At 40.1% G+C, this 18,199-nt stretch overlaps 1 long non-coding RNA gene across 5 annotated transcripts in view; it reads left to right on the plus strand.

Annotated features, from left to right (window-relative positions):
- The first annotated feature begins 2,554 nt into the window (after window positions 1-2,554).
- Window positions 2,555-18,199, plus strand: part of LOC118161891 — a 28,127-nt gene continuing 12,482 nt past the window's right edge. For all 5 annotated transcript variants that reach the window (XR_004748214.1, XR_004748217.1, XR_004748218.1 and 2 more), the window contains exons 1-3: window positions 2,555-2,617; window positions 2,988-3,056; window positions 15,765-15,832. This is a non-coding gene — a long non-coding RNA (uncharacterized LOC118161891). The remainder of the gene's footprint in view (window positions 2,618-2,987; window positions 3,057-15,764; window positions 15,833-18,199) is intronic.

The following is an 18,199-nucleotide window of genomic DNA, read 5'->3' on the forward strand; positions in this document are numbered from 1 at the left end:
GCAAATCTTTCTGATGCAGCTCTGTGGCTGTAGTGGGGCCAGGAACGGCACGCACGAGTGCTGTGGGAGGAGCAGTGACTGTCAGGGCTGACATCACACCATTGTTCTCATGACATATTGTCCCCACCAAACGAGGTGTATGCCCTGCTTTGTATGAAATCCCCAGAGCTGTTCCTCCCCAGAAGTGGCTCTTTCAGTGGGACAAGAGGGATTCGTGCAAGGACTATGAAGTCCTTTGAGATGACTTAACACCAGCAAGTGGTGAAAATAACAATGACTGATATCTCTGTTTCAATTTGCATGTGCTACCTGGTCCCTAGAGCCTAATGCATATATAGCCAGAGGAAGGGTGCTCTGTTGGCAAAGATGGAGTAAAATACCATAGGCTGCTGCACTTTCAGCAACGTGCTTAGACTGCTTTGTGTAGGGCCATGGTTCATGCCAGAGTCCGATCTATTCACATGCTTTCCTGAATTTAGCAGTCGGTGTCACTCAAACCCTAATTTTGAACACATTTTGGAACAACAAAATCCAGACAGGCAGATGTCAGGCCCAGACTACCTGCTTTGCTCACTCTTTCTAGAGCTGTGTGTTCCTTTCTCTCTTGTGCTGATTGAGTTTAAGAGGTGTCTCAGATCTCACACCATGAAGTTCAAGGCTCTCAGTACTGCTTTGTTCTTCCCTCCAGAAATGCCGTGGCTCACACTGCCTTTCAGTCTGCATGACTTCTGCATGTTCCCATCCACCCTCAGTGGCTTTGTTTTCTCTTTTTTTTTTTTTTTCCCTAACTTATCCTTGTTATAAAAATTTAGAATTATTAAAGTACCCCAGCCTGAGCTTGTGAAGCATTCAGACAGCTAGCTCTGAATTTACCTTGCTTCAATTCCCCTTTCATGAGTGTAGCAAATAGATTTTTTACACAGCTTTGATTTAGTAGCAATTTAAGATTTATTAATATTTTTATGGTAAATCATAAGATTAGATTATGTGATTCTTAACAGAACTTAATCATCAGTCAATTTAACGCAATGATTCCACAAAATTTACTACAATTGAAACAGAGACTTAAAGATTTGAGAATGGAGAGGCTCACACAAGACTTACTGCAGACTATCGGGGAGGGGGGGGGGAAGGGGGCAGGAGGGGGGATCGAAACTCAGTCATGTACTCACAAATTTCCCCCCTTTTATGAATTATTCATCCTTCTCCTTCATCAGCATTTGTCACCTTGATCCTTGTGAAATCTAACCTGAGAGGCATCCCAGCTCAGGGCGATTGACTGTCACAGTCCACTGGAATCTAGGGGCTCTTAGGACCATGAGGAGTTGACTGTTAGTCAGTACTTTTCTATCTTGGCTATAGTTCAGATAAGGCAATTTCGGTATTTTCCACCAGCCACGTCATTCATGTACAGTTCTGGTACTTCCCAGACTGGGCTACGCTATCTTGAACCATAGTTGAGTTTGGGAAAGAGCTACTCCACCACAGTCCACTCCATGACTGAAGTCAGTTTTTCTCTTGCAGAGTATTGGTGTGATCACCTCTTGCCTATAAATAGATGAAGCCCCATTTCAGTTAAAGTTTGAGGGAACAATTTCATGTTTGATGAATCTCTATAACTATTAAAGAATGTTTCATCTAGTGGGGCTAGATGGTATAACATTCATGGGGAGGCTCTTGTGGTAATCTAACATTTAGCCTTCATCCTATCATATATCTTGATGTGTAACATACTGTTCAATAATAAACATGAATTAGCAAGATCACAATGGCCTGTACCATTAGGTTAAATACTCTAGTTGCTGTACAGGACCATCCAAGCAAGACTTCTGACCATTTATGTTCTCCATCCTTTTTAACTCTCCCCAGTAGTTGAGATATTTCTTACCTATCATGATGGACTGTGATTACAGGTTTGTGTCCATTGTTCTGGGTGAATTTTAGGAGCTGATGCTAGTCATCGTGTAGTAGCAGTTTCTTTGCTAATGTAAGGTTTATTCTGTTGGGGATAGGCGATAAATCTTGACTCATTAAATAGCTGGATTGTAAAAACTGATAAGATGTAACAGGAGTTGAATAATTAAAGTCGTATCCTATAATTTTAGTAAAGTTGCAAGCACATATATTTGAGTGCTTTTAACTACAGTAATGTTATCTACAAATACAAAATTACAAGGGGTTCTCATACAAACACATCCTTTTCCAATATATTCAAGTGCCATTTCAGGGGGTTCATCGGGATGCACTTCAAAATTACAAACATTTGTTTGGTGTTAAGAAAAATGTCTTGGGCTTTGGTGGGGTTATTCTTCACTAATAAATCCTTGTTCTTCCTGTACAGTGCACACGTTAACTTCAACAGTTAAGCATTTATTTCCATTTTGTTGAGCCCACACTGTATGCTCCAATGGATAGAGGGTAGTCCCATTGTGATTTAATCCTATCACAATAATTGGGTTTATGACATATAATGAAGCATTGTGTAGTGTAAAAACAAAAGCTATTGCCTTACTGTTGATTGGGTCATAAGTAAAACTGACTAAATGCCACTAGAATTAGAGTTTCCTTTCAAATTTTGTTGCATTCAACTTGCAATAGTCCAGCTCCATTGATTTTTGTAAGTATACTTCATTTCTGTGCATGACTACAGTAGTTTATTATTAGAATTTGTTTTCGTACAGCTACTCTAAGGTTTTCTAAGTGTAGTAGCGTTATTAGAGTGTGGCATATTTGCCTGAACGCAGCTTTTCTGTTTGCCATCCTGCAGGTGCTGTAAGAAAAAATAATGATTCATTTCAACAGGAAAATTTTGAACAGGTCATTCCGTTAAAAAGAAAGATTAATTCATTATGCACTAATTTTATGTTTAGATTTCCTAGTAGATGGAGTACTAAACTCATACTGTTTAGCATAAGTTTTCACTTATCTATTTTGGAAGGTGTATTCTTAACTATATTTAGTAATAATTGCTATCTTTTCTTCTACAGACTGGAGCTCTATTTATTTCTCAAGTTAAGGTTTCCATTGACAGAGCCATTTTGCTCCATTCTGTGCTGGTAAAGTAAATGCTCTTATTTTAAAATCAATATTATTTTTTTTTTAGTTTGCATTGGTTGTTCTTAATGCATTTTTTAAACTTATTTGACTACACAGATGTAAGGTAAAAATCTTTTGTCTATTCAGAATATTGTAGTTATGTTTCTTTAAATGCAGTGAAGTTAGGCATACAGCTGCTGTTATTGCTGCTCTTTCTGATTCCCCCACCCTTTTAAGGGCAGTTCCGTTAATTAAAGTGTTATTTTATGTTGGCACAATAGCACATCTTTAGGGAGTGCAATTGTTTTAAAATTCAGTCCATACAGCATGAATGATTGTGGGTGAAAGAGATAATTTGTTATTTTTCCAAGTTCCATTTATTTCAGAAATTTCATCCCATGCCACAAGAGAAAATGAATATTAGATATACCGATATTTTTGAATTAGAGTGCAAGGGCTGTGTGAAATACACTCACTGTAGACTCCTTACCTTTACTGAGGTTGGGGTGATGTTTGAACTGAATGACTTGTCCAAGGCCATACATTTAAATTATCAACACCAGAATTTTTTTGCATGACGATTTATAATTGCAAAGTGAGTAGCCAGTATGTGCTTCTCACCCAGAAACCATAAATTAGTTAAAGCAGTTTGGCACACAACACTTGATGTGTTTACATCAGTAATCTTAACCCTTTGCTGTCAAAATGGCATGCTCAACTTCTCAGCATCTGGTTGCTCTGACATTAAAATTTATGCTCCCATATTTATTAAAGAAAAAGAGAAAGAGAAAGAGAAAGAAAGAGAAAGAGAAAGAGAAAGAGAAAGAGAAAGAGAAAGAGAGAAAGAAAGAGAAAGAGAAAGAGAAAGAGAAAGAGAAAGAGAAAGAGAAAGAGAAAAAGAAAGAGAAAGAGAAAAAGAAAGAGAAAAAGAAAAAGAAAAAGAAAAAGAAAGAAAAAGAAAAAGAAAAAGAAAAAGAAAAAGAAAAAGAAAAAGAAAAAGAAAAAGAAAAAGAAAAAGAAAAAGAAAAAGAAAAAAAAGACTTTACCAATTGTCTCTAAGAACCAACTGGAATTAAAATATATATACCCATATAAATATATAGATTCACATATACATTCACTACATTCACACACATATTTATATATATACATATAAAACACATATATGGCTGCTATTTACTCATAAGCTTTTGCTCAGACATACAGGTCCAATCTCTTTCAGGCACCTCTCATTCTTACTTCAGGCCTTGCAATTCCTCCCTCTGAAGGAGGAATATTTTGGTTTTGTTTTTCCTTTCTGGACCTGAAACCAGAAGAAATAAAATACACTCTTCTCCTTCACTGTTATCTCTTTTCTGGACTGCATTAGTTAAACTCAAAATAATGTTAGTAGGTTGACCTTGCATCATGGCTCTGTGAATACCTAGAGTTAATGCTTCTCTCCATAATTAATTTCTCCATTTTTTTGAAAATCTCTTTTGTAATTAGATGAGATTTAAGAATTGCTGGGGCTCCTCTAATCAGTGACTTTAATATTGTGAAATTTACATAGCTGTGGGAAATTGTGAGTTCCTCATTTGTATATTGCTTGTATGCAAATAGGTTTTGTGAAGACTGTAGAGAGTTCATTGTAAGATTTAATGGGGATTATGGAGGGTTGACCCTCTTTATGTTGCCTATTTCCCCAGCCCAATAAGCACCTTGGTTAGTGATAGACTGGGGCACATTTTTTTGGTCAGGTATTAAATAAAAGCAAACTCTGGGCCCCAGTAGTCATCCACTTCATCCTCACTTAGCATTATTTGGTCGCTGCCACTTAGGCATACTTACCACAGATAATTAGTCTCAATTTTGCTTGGTTTTCTACAATATTTTCCTTGAAGATTTACCAATTGTAATACATCCCAGGGGATGGTTTGCACAGTATGTTGCAGAGCACCACCCCGAGGTCTCTCACTTTTTTCTGTTTGAATGACATCTAGTCTCATCCTCAGGAGGATTTTGGTGAACCAAAGGATCATCTTTTCCTGGCCAAAAATCTATTCATATAAATGAGAAGCTGTGTCATCTTTGCGAGAGGCCTTTGATGCATGTGTCTGTGCACATGTACATAGTATGTAATGTGTATATTGTTCATCACATGAGTTGGCATGAAGGAAATGCACAGGAAATTTAGCTAACTCCTCTTGGTTTACAGCCATGTATGCTTTTACTTTTCACCATTGCACCTAAACTGCACCCATAGGTACTACGTGGATGCGAGGTTCATCTCTGGTGAAGATGTTTTATGTGAGCTGGGCAATTCTTCTTGCCATGCCATTTATTTTCTGTGGTGACATTATAGAACCTACTCATTTCTCACAGCAGATTTGTATTGGATTATCTGCATTTAGGATTCTGTCCTTAGGTTGAAAAAAAAAAAGCCTTTTCAGCAGGAATGCTGCACAGCCTTTTCCATCTGTACTGTGTTCACTGAGGAGGCTCATATGTTACACTGAATTAAAAAATAGATCCTTCTTATAGCTATATCATCGCTGTTTCACTGCCGTGTAGCAGGTGAGAGGGAAACAGGCTGCGGACAGCTTCTGCTCTGACAGAGACCATCTGTGTGACTGCTGACACATAATATAAGCCCTTTTTCACTGTTCCCAAGTTATGTCGCAAGAAGAGACATGCAGAAGGCATTGAGGAACTCTAAGATAGCACAGTGATGGGAAATCTACAAGCACGTGCTGTCTGAGCAAAAAAAAAATAAAAAAAAAATGCATCTCCCAATTTTATAAATGATGCCTTCATGGCTTCTTGAAATGCCCTGTCCTCTCCATAGGCCAGTTAATTTTAATGAACTGTCAGCATTTGGCACAGCAAGTGAGTTGAGGATTAATAAAAACCTGGTGCTCTGGCTGGTTTGAAGAACCATGCTAAACATCAAACATCAGGAAGAGGCAATATGGAATAGAGTCAGTACCAGGGTGGGTGGCTTCCAAGCACAAAATGCTGGGCTGGTTGTACTTTCCATGTTTCTTTAAAACACAGCTTTTAAACCCTTTCTGTCCCAGTAGCCTTTTTCCCCTCCTATGTCTTTCTCGGGATAAGGGACAGAGCCACATTCTTAAAATGCTCTTAGTGACAGATGGAGTGGTGGAGGTGTTTCTGGCAACCTTACAACCGACAAATGCCTGGAGAGAATATACAGTACCTTGCTGCTGGCCCTTATGGTAATTTTTCTTCCCCTTTCCTGGAAGCAAATGTTGGGCAAATGACACTCTTCTTGCAGAAGTCTGATCTGGAGAGCCTTTCAGTGGCGATATAGGCAGGACTGTGAATTTAGGGGCTCCATCCAGCAAGATGCTCAGAGCCCTGCCAGCAAGGGGCATGGAAGGAGTTTTGTGGTGCTGTGTGTCTGAGCCAGAGAGTGGGCTGGTGGCATAGCTGGTGTTTGCAAAGATTTTACTTGCTTCTCATACTACTGTCAGGAAAGCTCTTCCAGTGCCCCTGGGGAGTCTGCTATATCAGTGACACTGTGTCATCCAGATAAATGCCAAATGTTCACTTTCACCTTTTCAGTGCAATAACAACCTTAGCCCAGGGCATCTCGAGGGATGAATAATTGTCTAATTTGCAAGATATTAAAAGAATCCATAAATTACTGGTGGGACCCACATGAGGTTGCATAAAAAGGCTTTGCCCTTCAGAACAACCGGGGAGACAACCCTCTCCCATGGTGTCTCCAAACCAATCCTCACCGGCATCACCAGCTGTGCAGCAGGGCCTGGATCTGGTGGCAGCACCTTTTCCATGATAATTCTGCCACCTCGAGCAGAAGGAACAACCTACTTCCCTGTCTTAAGTCCCAGTTTCTGACCACCTAACAGAGCCCAACATATCAACAGAGACTAGTTAAAAACAAAACAAAACAAAAAAAAACAAACAAACAAACAAAAAAAACCGTGATGTTTAGACATCTCAGGATTCAGCCATCAGGAAAAGCCTAAGAAGGCCCTGCATCCACACTGAAGTCTGGGTGAAGAGCACATAAACTTTTGGATCCTCCCACTCCCTCATGCCACAGCTAATGCTGAGGCATGAACTCATTGCAAAGAAAAGGTCATATATGTTGACAGCCAGTTTTGTGGGGATTTGTGATAAAATTCTTGCTTCCATGGTGAGCAAATTGCTGCCTGGGGATATTCTTCAATCAGCATGTCTCAGAGGAGAAGGAGGACAAAAGAAGCAGCCTTCTATTTTGGCAATAACTGATCCCAGCATGATGTTATGGTTCTGGTCATAACACTTTATTAGTCGTGTTCATTCAAGGCTGCCCATTGCTATGTAAAGACAAAGCAAATAAATCTTCCTCAGAAGAGTCTATGCTGATGGAGGTCCATCTCCTTGAGGAGCAACTAAGGATGTTCTGGAATATTCTCGTGTGGCATTTTGTAGGCAGAGGAGTGAATATTGCAAATATAGTCAGGATCTTGGTGTTGAACCTGAGTTTACATCCTCTGCATGTTTTTGGTACTAGCTTCTGGCTGTGCATTGGAAACCATAGAGCCAAAACGTGTAGGGCCAAATCTCACTGAGTTATTTTGCAAGGAAACAATTCACAGGGTCTTTTTCCGTGGTATTTTCTGCCTATCAGAGTTATAGGGATCTGGGTTAGCACAGTTAGCTACTACTTTGGGTATAAAGGTGAGCAGACTGCTCTTGTGCGTACATGCTACTTATACCAAATTGTATAGACGCAATAACAAACTGACTTGGAAGTTATGATGACAACTTAATCACAAGAACAAACTGCAACTTTAGAACCCTGTGATTTAAACCATCCTTAAGTAGGATTTGGATCTAATAGACTACCACTCAAGGCTGAGCAGCTCAGTAATTGCAGCAGTACCCAGAATACAATAAACCACCACGAAAACAAACAAACAAAAGAAAAACAACAACAACAAGCTGAAAAAAAAATAAAAATAAAAAGAGGAAGAAAGAAAAGAAAAAATGCCTTATTCAAGACAACAGTTCCACAAGAAGTAATTCCCATTGCAGCTTGGCTACGTTTAGGTGTTAGGCACTTCTGTAGCAACATAAGCTCTTCCCAGCTGACTGTGCTTAGCAAAGCTAAAAATAGGAAGAACAAAGCCCAGACCAAAATAGCAAGAGGAAGAAGTACCAATCCTCTTAATTTGACCAAAGCACTGGAAAACTGTGGCTAAGGCAGATTAGCACATACTTGATGATTTTGTCTGGTTGGTGTTTTTGCTTTGGAGAGGAGTTTTCTGAATTGGTGTATGAAGGCAAAGATGTCCAGTAGAGATGTAACTTCTCCAGTACAAGGAGGTGGCCAGTCTGGCTGTAACATGAGGATCTCCGCTTTTCCTCAAGTTTCTGATGACTAATTAGTTCAAAGATCATTTTACAGCCTGGTTTATTCTCTCCAGGATTTGAAGTATTCTCCACATATTCTTACTCCAATGGTCCACAAATGAAAGTGATATAAGATATACTAATGGGTCTTGTTCTGAAGCAGGTATGCTAATTTTTCTTCCTGAGCTGAGTAGGTAGGGTTCAGTCCTGTTTCTTCTGAAGCTGAAGATACTTTCCTAGTTTTCCTTCAATTACATCAGTCTTTCAGTGGTTTTGAACATGTTGAGATCACTTTAATCATAACAAAGGTGTTGTATTTTAAGAAGAATCCTCTTGCTTTGGTCATAAACTTAAAACCAGCTTTCCACAGTATCATGAAATAAAATAAAATAAAATAAAATAAAATAAAATAAAATAAAATAAAATAAAATAAAATAAAATAAAATAAAAAAATTTGGGGGTTCTGCATGAAAATGTTAATGCTTCTGATTTTCTAGATTGCTAAGAAAAGATGTGCTACATCACGCAGCCTGATCTGCTGAATGTTGTGTGTCCTTTAAGTCTAGCACCAAGGGATACAGCAGAAAACAGTATTAACAGATTAAGGATATGCAACAGAGAGGCACAAAAATCAGGACAGGGCATTCAGGGATATTTGATATTCAGGGATGAAATAGATACAGCAACAGAGAAAAGGCTAACAGAGAAGAGCTGTTAGAAGCAGAGGACTGGGGAAAGAGAAGCTTAGCAGCAGCAATTGAAATGCTGAAATCAGTGAAAAGTAGGGATGGCAATGACCACTCTCTGTCCTGTCATGTACCTCTGCACACAGAGGTATAAATACATCAGAAGCATCCCTGCTATGTTTGCCCAGCCACGAAGGAGCTCCAGAGCAACTCGGTGTCATTTATAACTTGAAAGCTTTCTTCTGAGTCATGCCTAAAAGTTCACAAAAGCATTTTCCTTCCATTTTTGAGTTCAGTGAATTCACCTTCCTCCTCTGTACTATAGCAAAGGGTTTCACACTGACACACAGGTTGGAAAAATGCCCAAATTCATTAAAACCACTGAGTTCTACTCGGATTTGTGTGTTGAAATTTCAGACTTGGTTTTCCTCTGAAGCCAGATAAATTCAATGTATTGTTGGTCTGGAATGAAAGTGGTATTTCAGCTGCCTCTAAGCAAACTCAGCCTCTGAAAGCTATATGTTCACCTGTTCTTTTGTCTGTCAGTCTCCCTCTATCCTTTTTGAATGTATTTGCCACAGAAACCAAATTTAAGAGCATATTTTGTAGTTTAACAGAAAATTTATTTCAAGTGTTGTGAAAATCAGCACCTGGCTGAGGGAGAGCAAACCAAATTAATGGTTTCTAAGAAACAGGCAGCAAGCCCTCAGCTTTATACTTGATTTTCACTATTTGTGTAAGTCAGAATTAATCCCAGTACTGGCATTCTTGGGGCTGGTGGGGAGGACTGGGGCAGCTGACCTTGCGGTGTTGTGTTGTGCTGGGACACTGCAAAAGATACAGGCTGCAAACCTGGAGGAGCCTGGACTCCACAGACACCACTTCTTCCTTTCTGGGACCTCTGCCTGCCGGCAAAGCTGGAGCACGTGTCCTCCGGTGGAGCAAATCTGCTCTGAAAAGCAAGAAGAGTGTGGTGATTTTTGGAAATAAGGCGGCTGATTTCAGGAGGCAGAAAGAGCTGCTTCTCGCCCTGAAACTGCTCGTGCTTCCAAGAAAACAGTGGGCAGAGGTTTGGCAGGCTCCCCCAAATGGAGACGTGAGGGTACTTTGAACGCTGTGAAATATACATCCCTGGGCACGTCTGACACACAAACCGATGCTGGGGGCAAAGGCTTATGCAGTTTAAGCTGAAGGTCAGGCATGATATTTGGTCGAAAATAATCCCATTCCCGCTGCTTCTGGTGAAGGGTTTATCATCATGGTGTTATTTTAGTCTACTTTTTTTTTTTCTTTCTTTTTTTTCTTTTTTTTCAGCCTGTGGAAATAAAGCTTCCTGCCTCCACTTGCAACTCTTAAGCATGAATTAAAAACCTGACAGCTTGTCAGGCTGTCTTGTAGCAGCACTTCCCTCTGCATTGCCACAGTGAGGCAAAAGGAAACATAAAGGATAGTTAGGACAGTGAAGGGCCCCTGTGCAGTGAGAGGAGACAATTTCATGGTAATGCACATGAAAAACTGAAACATTAAAAATGAAGGTCATTTTGGGGCTTGTCTTAAAAAGAAATCAATGCATTTCTGTCTCATTGACTAGTATGCCTTAATACATCCCAAAAGACCAAAGGCATTTGCAGCAAGAGGTGTACAGGAGAGCCATCAGGATGGAGTTGGGTGGTGAAGCCACCTCTGTGCTCTGGCCAGCCTGGCTTGTATTGGAGGCCAAAAAAGCCCCCACGAATATTTCTTTGCCCAGACAGCCCCCTCTGCAAGTTACAGCAGAGCCCCAGCATTGTCTGGATTACTCATGGCAGCAGTGACACTGTTTGACCACGGCAGTCTTGGATAAGTGAGTGTTTCAGGGGCAGAGATTATCTTTCACCCGTGGGGAAAAATGGAATAGATTATGGTTCAGAGTCTCTTCACTGATTCTGACAAGAAGCTGAGTCTACGTGGGATGGCTGGAGGATGGTTTTACATTAAACACTGTGAAAGCAGCTCTGGGGACAGAAAACAATAAAGATATAAAGGTAATTGTTTAAGGGAGGAGCTGGCAAATGTCATCACACTGTGAAGGGTACTTAAATAAGTAATGAACAGATTTGGCAGTCCTGCAATGTCAATAAAAAATAGATTAGAAACTATTGCTGTAAGAAAGGGGAGGGAGAGCTTTATGAACACACACCATGCAGCATCCCTGAACAAAAGAGTTAGTCAATGAAGTCCTGAGCGATGTGACCAGACCCCAAAGGTGGATGGAAGTCCTGGGCAGGAGGATCTTGACCCATTGGTGTCCGTTAGAGAGGGGGACCTGAAAGGAAGACATACTCCATTCATGAGTTATTTTTATCATATCTGGGAAGCACTCCTTAAAAATAAATAAATAAATAAATAAAGGAGTCAAGCTGAGCCCCAAAGGACAGGTGTTGTAAAACAACACGTTAATGTTGCTTTGTTAGGGTTAATGGAGAACTGACTATACAGAAGCATGCCCAGGTTGTGGACAACTTAGTCTAAGGCTGTAATTTGCTGCATTAAGGTAAACAGGGATTGAAAACCATGGAGAGAACCCTCCACAAGATTCTCACACGGTAGCAAAGGCTGAATCTCCTCTCCATGTGGCCTCTTTAGCACAGAAACCAAGAAACGGTGGGATAAGCTACTGAAGTGACACCTCAGTGGGGTCAGCCATGGGCAGCTCAAGCTGTTACGTTAGCTGCATCTTCACTGTAGTTGTAGATGTTCACTGTCTATCCAGCAGAGCTGGCTGGACAGAGGTAGAAAGAGGGAACCCTGAATGGAAAACCTTATTACTACAAGAGGGGGGCTCAGCCAGCAGGCTGGCAGTTGCCTCACCTCAAAATGAAAGGAAAGCTTTAAAAAAATACTGTTGTACTCCAGAAAACGATTGGTCGTTATCACGTATTTTCCTGCTTGTCTTCCTGCTGGCATTTTCGTCCCTTAGTGAAGCATTGCTTTGTTCAGCCGTTTGAGTTAATGTTTGCAGATAGCAACAGCAGCAACCAGTATCCAGATGGCTCAGGACAGGACCCCAGGATGGTATTTATTAAGGACAACTTAGAATTTAACGCAGGCCCTTTCTCTGTCCACCTACACTTGCCTGAAATGTATTTTATGTTAATTAAGGTCAAGCTTAAGCAGACTACTGAGAGTAAAAATTGCTGGTTGTGTAAATAATATGTAGATCCTCACCTGGGTGTTGTTTTCTTTGTTGTAAACGAATGGCAGTGAAATTTCTTTGCATTTGTAAAGGTAAAGTGGAAGCTATCTGCAGCCTGCTCCTTGTATTTCAATCTTTTTTGTCAAGGTTTCTCATTTTTATGCTCTGGAGGTTAGTGCATTTGAGGCTCGCTTGGAGCAATACGCCCACACCCTTCATTTTGACCTTGCATTCTTACAAACCAAGTCCACCTGCAACACAAGAAATTGAGTGCTAGCATTCAATGGGGAGCGTGGAATTATTTATTTTCATCTCAGGTAAAAATTCTGGACTGTGTATGCAAGCAGGGCTGGTGCGAAATTAATTGGACATGTGGATTTGTTCACACACAGCAACGTGAAGCTGCTGCCTTTCACAGCAAAGCCCAACCTAGCCACCTCTAAGCTCCCTTCTCACCAGTGTTCCCCACCACCACCACTCACACGATTAAAGATTGCCTCTCTGCTAAACAAACTCTGTATGCTTCCTTACACCCTCCTATACAATCTGCCTAAGGCTAAAATTTACTCACAAAACAATGTGATTTTTTGGGCAACAGTTAAAAATCCTGGTTTCACTCTGCTCCCCTAGATATAACTGGGGAAAATGATGGTGCTGGGTGGAGCTCAGCTCTGCAGTGAGCTGGTCCCTGAGACTGCTCTCCTCTGTTATATGACTGAGACCCTGCACAGTCCCAAGTGCACTCTTATCTCTATTTCCACTAAACTCTTCTTCTTTCAGTGCAAGCACGGTGGTTGCCCCATACTTGAACCTGGTGCTCAGGTTCGCTGCTCACCTGGGGCTCTGCCCTGATTGTGCAGAAGTTCTTGGTGCTGGACCAGACCTGCTGTCCACACATCCCTTAAGTAGGAACTGGGAATGGTTTCTATTTAATTCTTATTTTAATTACTTTTACTTTTTTTTTTTTTTTTTCTATTGAGAAAGTCTTCTCTAAATGCCAGAGCTCAAAACGGTGGCAGATATCCTCCAATCACCTTTACGATCTTCATAGAGCTGCTATGCTGTCTATGAAGGTCTTTTTGTGAAATGATCTTTTTATTTTTAGTTTGGATTGTTTCTGACTTCTTTGTGTCTTTTGAGGAAATTAAAATAGTAGTGCTTCAAATAGGTAAACGTAAAAGATGTCCTATGCATGAAGCACTTCATTATTTGCCTGCCGCTAGAGGTTCCAATCTGATAAGAAAAGAGCATGCATTAGTGTCTCACAAAGGAAGCTGCAAAAAGACTTTCATTAATATACTTCTGATATCATAAGAAAAGGAAAAAAAAAAAAAAAGCAAAAAAAAAAAAAGCATTCTTTAATGTTGTGTTCAGCACAGTGGAAAGTATGTCTGGGCAAATACGTGATATGAATAATACCAAACAGAGATCCTTTATTCAGGAAAATAAACTAATGTGAGAATCTGTTTGCTAATAAACAAGTATTCTGCCCCTCTCATGTAAAATACTGGACCAGCTTAAGGAAAAGAAATGCAGCATATTTAAAGAAACATTGAAATCCTCTTTAGAATTGTTCCACTTAACTGGATTTAGCTATTCTGAGGTTTAGAGAGTGTTAGGTTTTACTAAGAACATGAAACATTGATATGGCCAGATTAGAAAGCATCACTGATTTGAGAGCTCCAAGGCCAGGAAATGGAAAATTCAGTGCAAAATTCTGCTTATGGCTATCTGGCTAATTGTTTGCTTTCCTTGGAGGGTGCCGCTATTTCAGGAAGTCATGGCCTATTGGGAATAAAATATATAGTATTAGATACTAGCATTTAACATTAGATACTAGCATTTAACATCTTCCTATTTTAGAAGTCTATATGATAATTTCAGAGGGCTGTTTAAAGATGTTGGCTAGATGTGAAATCCATGATACTCTAGAATTTGGGATTTGAGAACATGAGGAGGGGTCAGTGCTGCAGGAGCTGAGGTGGTGCTCAGGATGGAGGGCTGTGAGGTGGGGGCAGGATCATTTGTCTCTCTTTTGATATTTAACTTTCTTCCACTTGCAAAAAATGCTATGCTCCACCTTCTAAGTTTAAAAGACAGGATTCCTCAAGCACCCATGGCCTTACGTTGCTACTTAAATATTTATTTTTGACTTCTTCCGTTCAACCTAGCAACCCAAATATAGAATATTTGGTCTGAAGTCCACCCTAAAACCTGCTGCTCTGTATGGGATATATATGGATAGATCTTTGAAGAAAATAGATAATCTGTTTATTAGGAAGTATATGTATTTGAAAGAGAACTCAGATTGACTGGACTTGTTTTCAGATGGTTTTATTATACTTTATTGTAAAATATTGTACTAGCACTATCCCTTGAAAACTGATGTCCTCACCAAAACTGCTTAAAACATATCACGTTTACAACTCTTGGTTGTCTCTCCAAGAACAGTTGAAAGCTCATGTAAAAAAAGAGACTTGAAAGCTGTTGGTTTAAAGAGACAAAAATGGTTGTATTACATCTCTCCTGTCAGATGCTATGATTTGACCAAGAATAGTTGAGATGTGTAACTTTGTTTTAGCCCAGACTGCCTTCTCCTTGGATATAATTCATGGTATTTCCCATCTGATTTCCCCATGGCATCCAGACTCTACAGACTGAATCATGTTCTCTTTATGCAATGGTGTTTTCAATGGTAGCACAGACAGGCAGCATCTAGAAAAGAAGCCAGTCCCTGTCTGTTGTTTTTGTTCCTACTCTGGTAGCGACTTTGGCCAAGGTCTGTGTCCAAAGTGTATACAGATGAAATAACAGCAAAACTCTGGCCTAGATTATCAATCCTCTAACCTTAGCATTGCAGATAGTTAGACAGAGCTAACTAGGGTGTGAGTCCCTGAACCCTTGTTTGATATATTTTTTTTTGGCACAAGACAGACAAGGGTGGAAGATAGGAATGCTCTCTATCTCCGTTTCACAATTTGAAAAGTACTGCTTGTAGACATATAGATAGACAGCAGCTAGGCTGATATATAGATATATATATATATGTATATGTATATATAGTTGTGTAACATACATAGAAATTAAATTATTTATCTGAGGTTACAGATTATATCTGTGGAAGAGCCACGGTTTGAACTGACTCATTTTAACTCCACAGGGCTGTCTCTTCTGCATTTACTCCACCCAGGCAAGCTTTTTGATCTGGTTTGCTTAACCAGCTTTCAGTGTATATGCATCTTAGCTCCCACTAAAGCTATCTTTCATTCTGATATAGTTGTTATTCGTAGTTATACAACATTTATATTAATAACCAGAATTGTGACAAGAAAGCCATTTGCAGCATGTGGGCTTAGGCATGTTGTACCACTTCTGATCCCCCAAAGGATTAGGAGGTAATGGGTGGTTATTGGGTACCACATATGTTTTTAAAATCTTATTTAGAAAAAATCTTTCCTTATATGAGTCTTATTATTGTGTGTGTTCTCCTTTTTTATCAGGAAAAACGAGACAACTTCTAAGGACCCTATATGAGTAAAGATGCTAAGTCCATAGAAAAGGCTAAGAGGTAAATGATTTCTTTTTCCTGAACATGTTCCCTGATAAAGATCTTTTTTTTTTTTTTTTTTTTTTTTTTTTGTCATTCACATACAATTTTCACTCTTGAATTTTATTCTCAGTGAGAATTGCCAACATTTGGGGATTGCGTTTTACATTTCATAAATCTTGAAATGTCCAAAATTGACAACAGCACACATGGGTATATGTAAGAGTACATGCACACATTATTCATGGCACTAGCTGGATAGAGAGCTTTACTTTTCACTTCCAGTAATTCTTTGCTAAGGCAGTCTTACAGCCATAAATTCACTACAGAAAATATGCTAAAGCATAGGCGAGAAATGAGAAATGTTTAATTCTGAAAGTGAAAATGTATTCAATTTTAACTTTGTGAACAAATGATGTCTTTTTTTCCTTTTTTTTTTTTTTAACCCTGTCACATTTTATTGCAACTACAATCAAAAGTAATAGGTACTTCTGAACATGGGCTTTGTAGCTGTTGCAAGAAAGCAATACCAAAGTTTTCAGCTCTTTTGGTGGAGGATTGGCTGACCCACAGACCCCGTGTAGTTATAATTGTGCCAGTGGACATTTCTGTCCCCACAACCTGTTTCTGTGCTGGTATTTCTCTACAGACATTTACTATTGACTCCACGTCAATGCTATTTGAAAAGCCAAGTAACAGGCCAGTGACTCAGGTGAAAGAACTCCTTGGAAGATAGGTCTTATTTTGATCCTCATCATGACGCTCTTCAGCTTCATTTTCCTATCCTGATGTATTAACTTAATAGGTCATAACAGGGGCCTTACCCGCTGAGTGCGTCACTCTACACATATGCTTAAAATGCATAAGAATGCCATTATCGTTATTTCTACATAAAAGTTGTATGGTTGATGGAGAAAAAGCCCATTTCCATCATTATGTCATTTGTTAGATGCTTTTTATGACTTTTTTTTTTTTTTTTTTTTTTTTACTGCTTTACTTGGGGCTTGACTGCAAAGCATATTGTTTCTTTCATTGTGTCTCTCCCAAGACCAAGACCTCCCTGCAGGTAGGCATAGTTTCAGCCTGGATAGCACTTAAATAGGAGACACTTTTTTAAACTCAGCTGTCACCTTTGCTTGAAACCAAATGCAAATGGGAAAGATCTCCACCTTCAAGGGTAGAAGTTGAAAGGTGTCTGTACCATGTAGCAATGGTATCTCTGTGCTGGCTGGTTCCCCAGTTGTAAACCCTTATCCATAGCCAAGTCTCACACTTGACTGTGCCTCGGTTTCAGTGTGAAAAAAAAAAAAAACAAAACAAAAACAAACAAACAACAAAAAAAAAACAGCCAAGTTGAAGGCCAAAATAGATAGTTATATCTGTGCTATTCTCTGATGACAAAGGCAAGTTTTCTTCCTCCCATCCCTCTGAATAGAAATCTTTAGAAGTTTAATTTAGAATCAGCTCCATCTGACATGAAAAATAGTGATACTATACTCTGTTGAGATGCATCCATGGGTCCTGTGGGAACAGGTGGATGTAGTTGCTAAGCCATCATATTTGAGAAGTTGTGGCAGTCTGGTGAAGTTCCCACTGACTGGAAGAGGGGAAACATAACCCACATTTTTTAAAAGGGAAAAAAATAGACCTGGGGAACTACAGGCCAGTCAGTTTCACCTCTGTACCTGGCAAGATCATGCAGCAGATCCTCCTGGAAACTAAGCAAAGGCACATGGGAAATAAGGAGGTGATCAGTGACAGCTAGCATAGCTTCACTAAGGGCAGATCATGCCTAACGAATCTGGTGGCCTCCTACAACAGGGTTACAGCACTGGTGGATAGGGGGAGAGCAACTGACAGCATCTCCTTGACTTGTGCAAAACATTTGACACTGTCCTCATGACCTCATCTCTAAATTGGAGAGACCTGCATTTGATGGGTGGCCCACTTGGTGGGAAAGGAATTGGCTGGATGGTTACACTCAAGGAGTTGTGGTCAATGTCCACAATGTCCAGGTAGAGAACAGTAACCAGTGGTGTTCCTTAGGGGTCAGGATTGGGACCGGCACTATTTAATACTTTGTCAATGACATGGACAGTGAAATTGAGTGCACCCTCAGCAAGGTTGCTGATGACACCAAGCTGTGTGGTGTGGTCACCACACCAGAGGGACGGGATGACACATAGAGCAACCTGGGCAGGCCTGAGAGGTGGGCCTGGGCAAACTTCAGGAGGTTCAGCGAGGCCAAGTGAAGGCCCTGCATCTGGGCCAGGGCAATCCCAAGCACAGATACAGGCTGGGCAGAGAATGGATTGAGAGCAGCCCTGAGGAGAAGGACCTGGGGGTGCTGGTGGATGAGAAGCTTGACAATGAGCCAGCAATGTGCAC

This window comes from Oxyura jamaicensis, chromosome 2 (genome assembly GCF_011077185.1).
Source record: "Oxyura jamaicensis isolate SHBP4307 breed ruddy duck chromosome 2, BPBGC_Ojam_1.0, whole genome shotgun sequence".
Lineage (NCBI taxonomy): Eukaryota > Metazoa > Chordata > Aves > Anseriformes > Anatidae > Oxyura > Oxyura jamaicensis.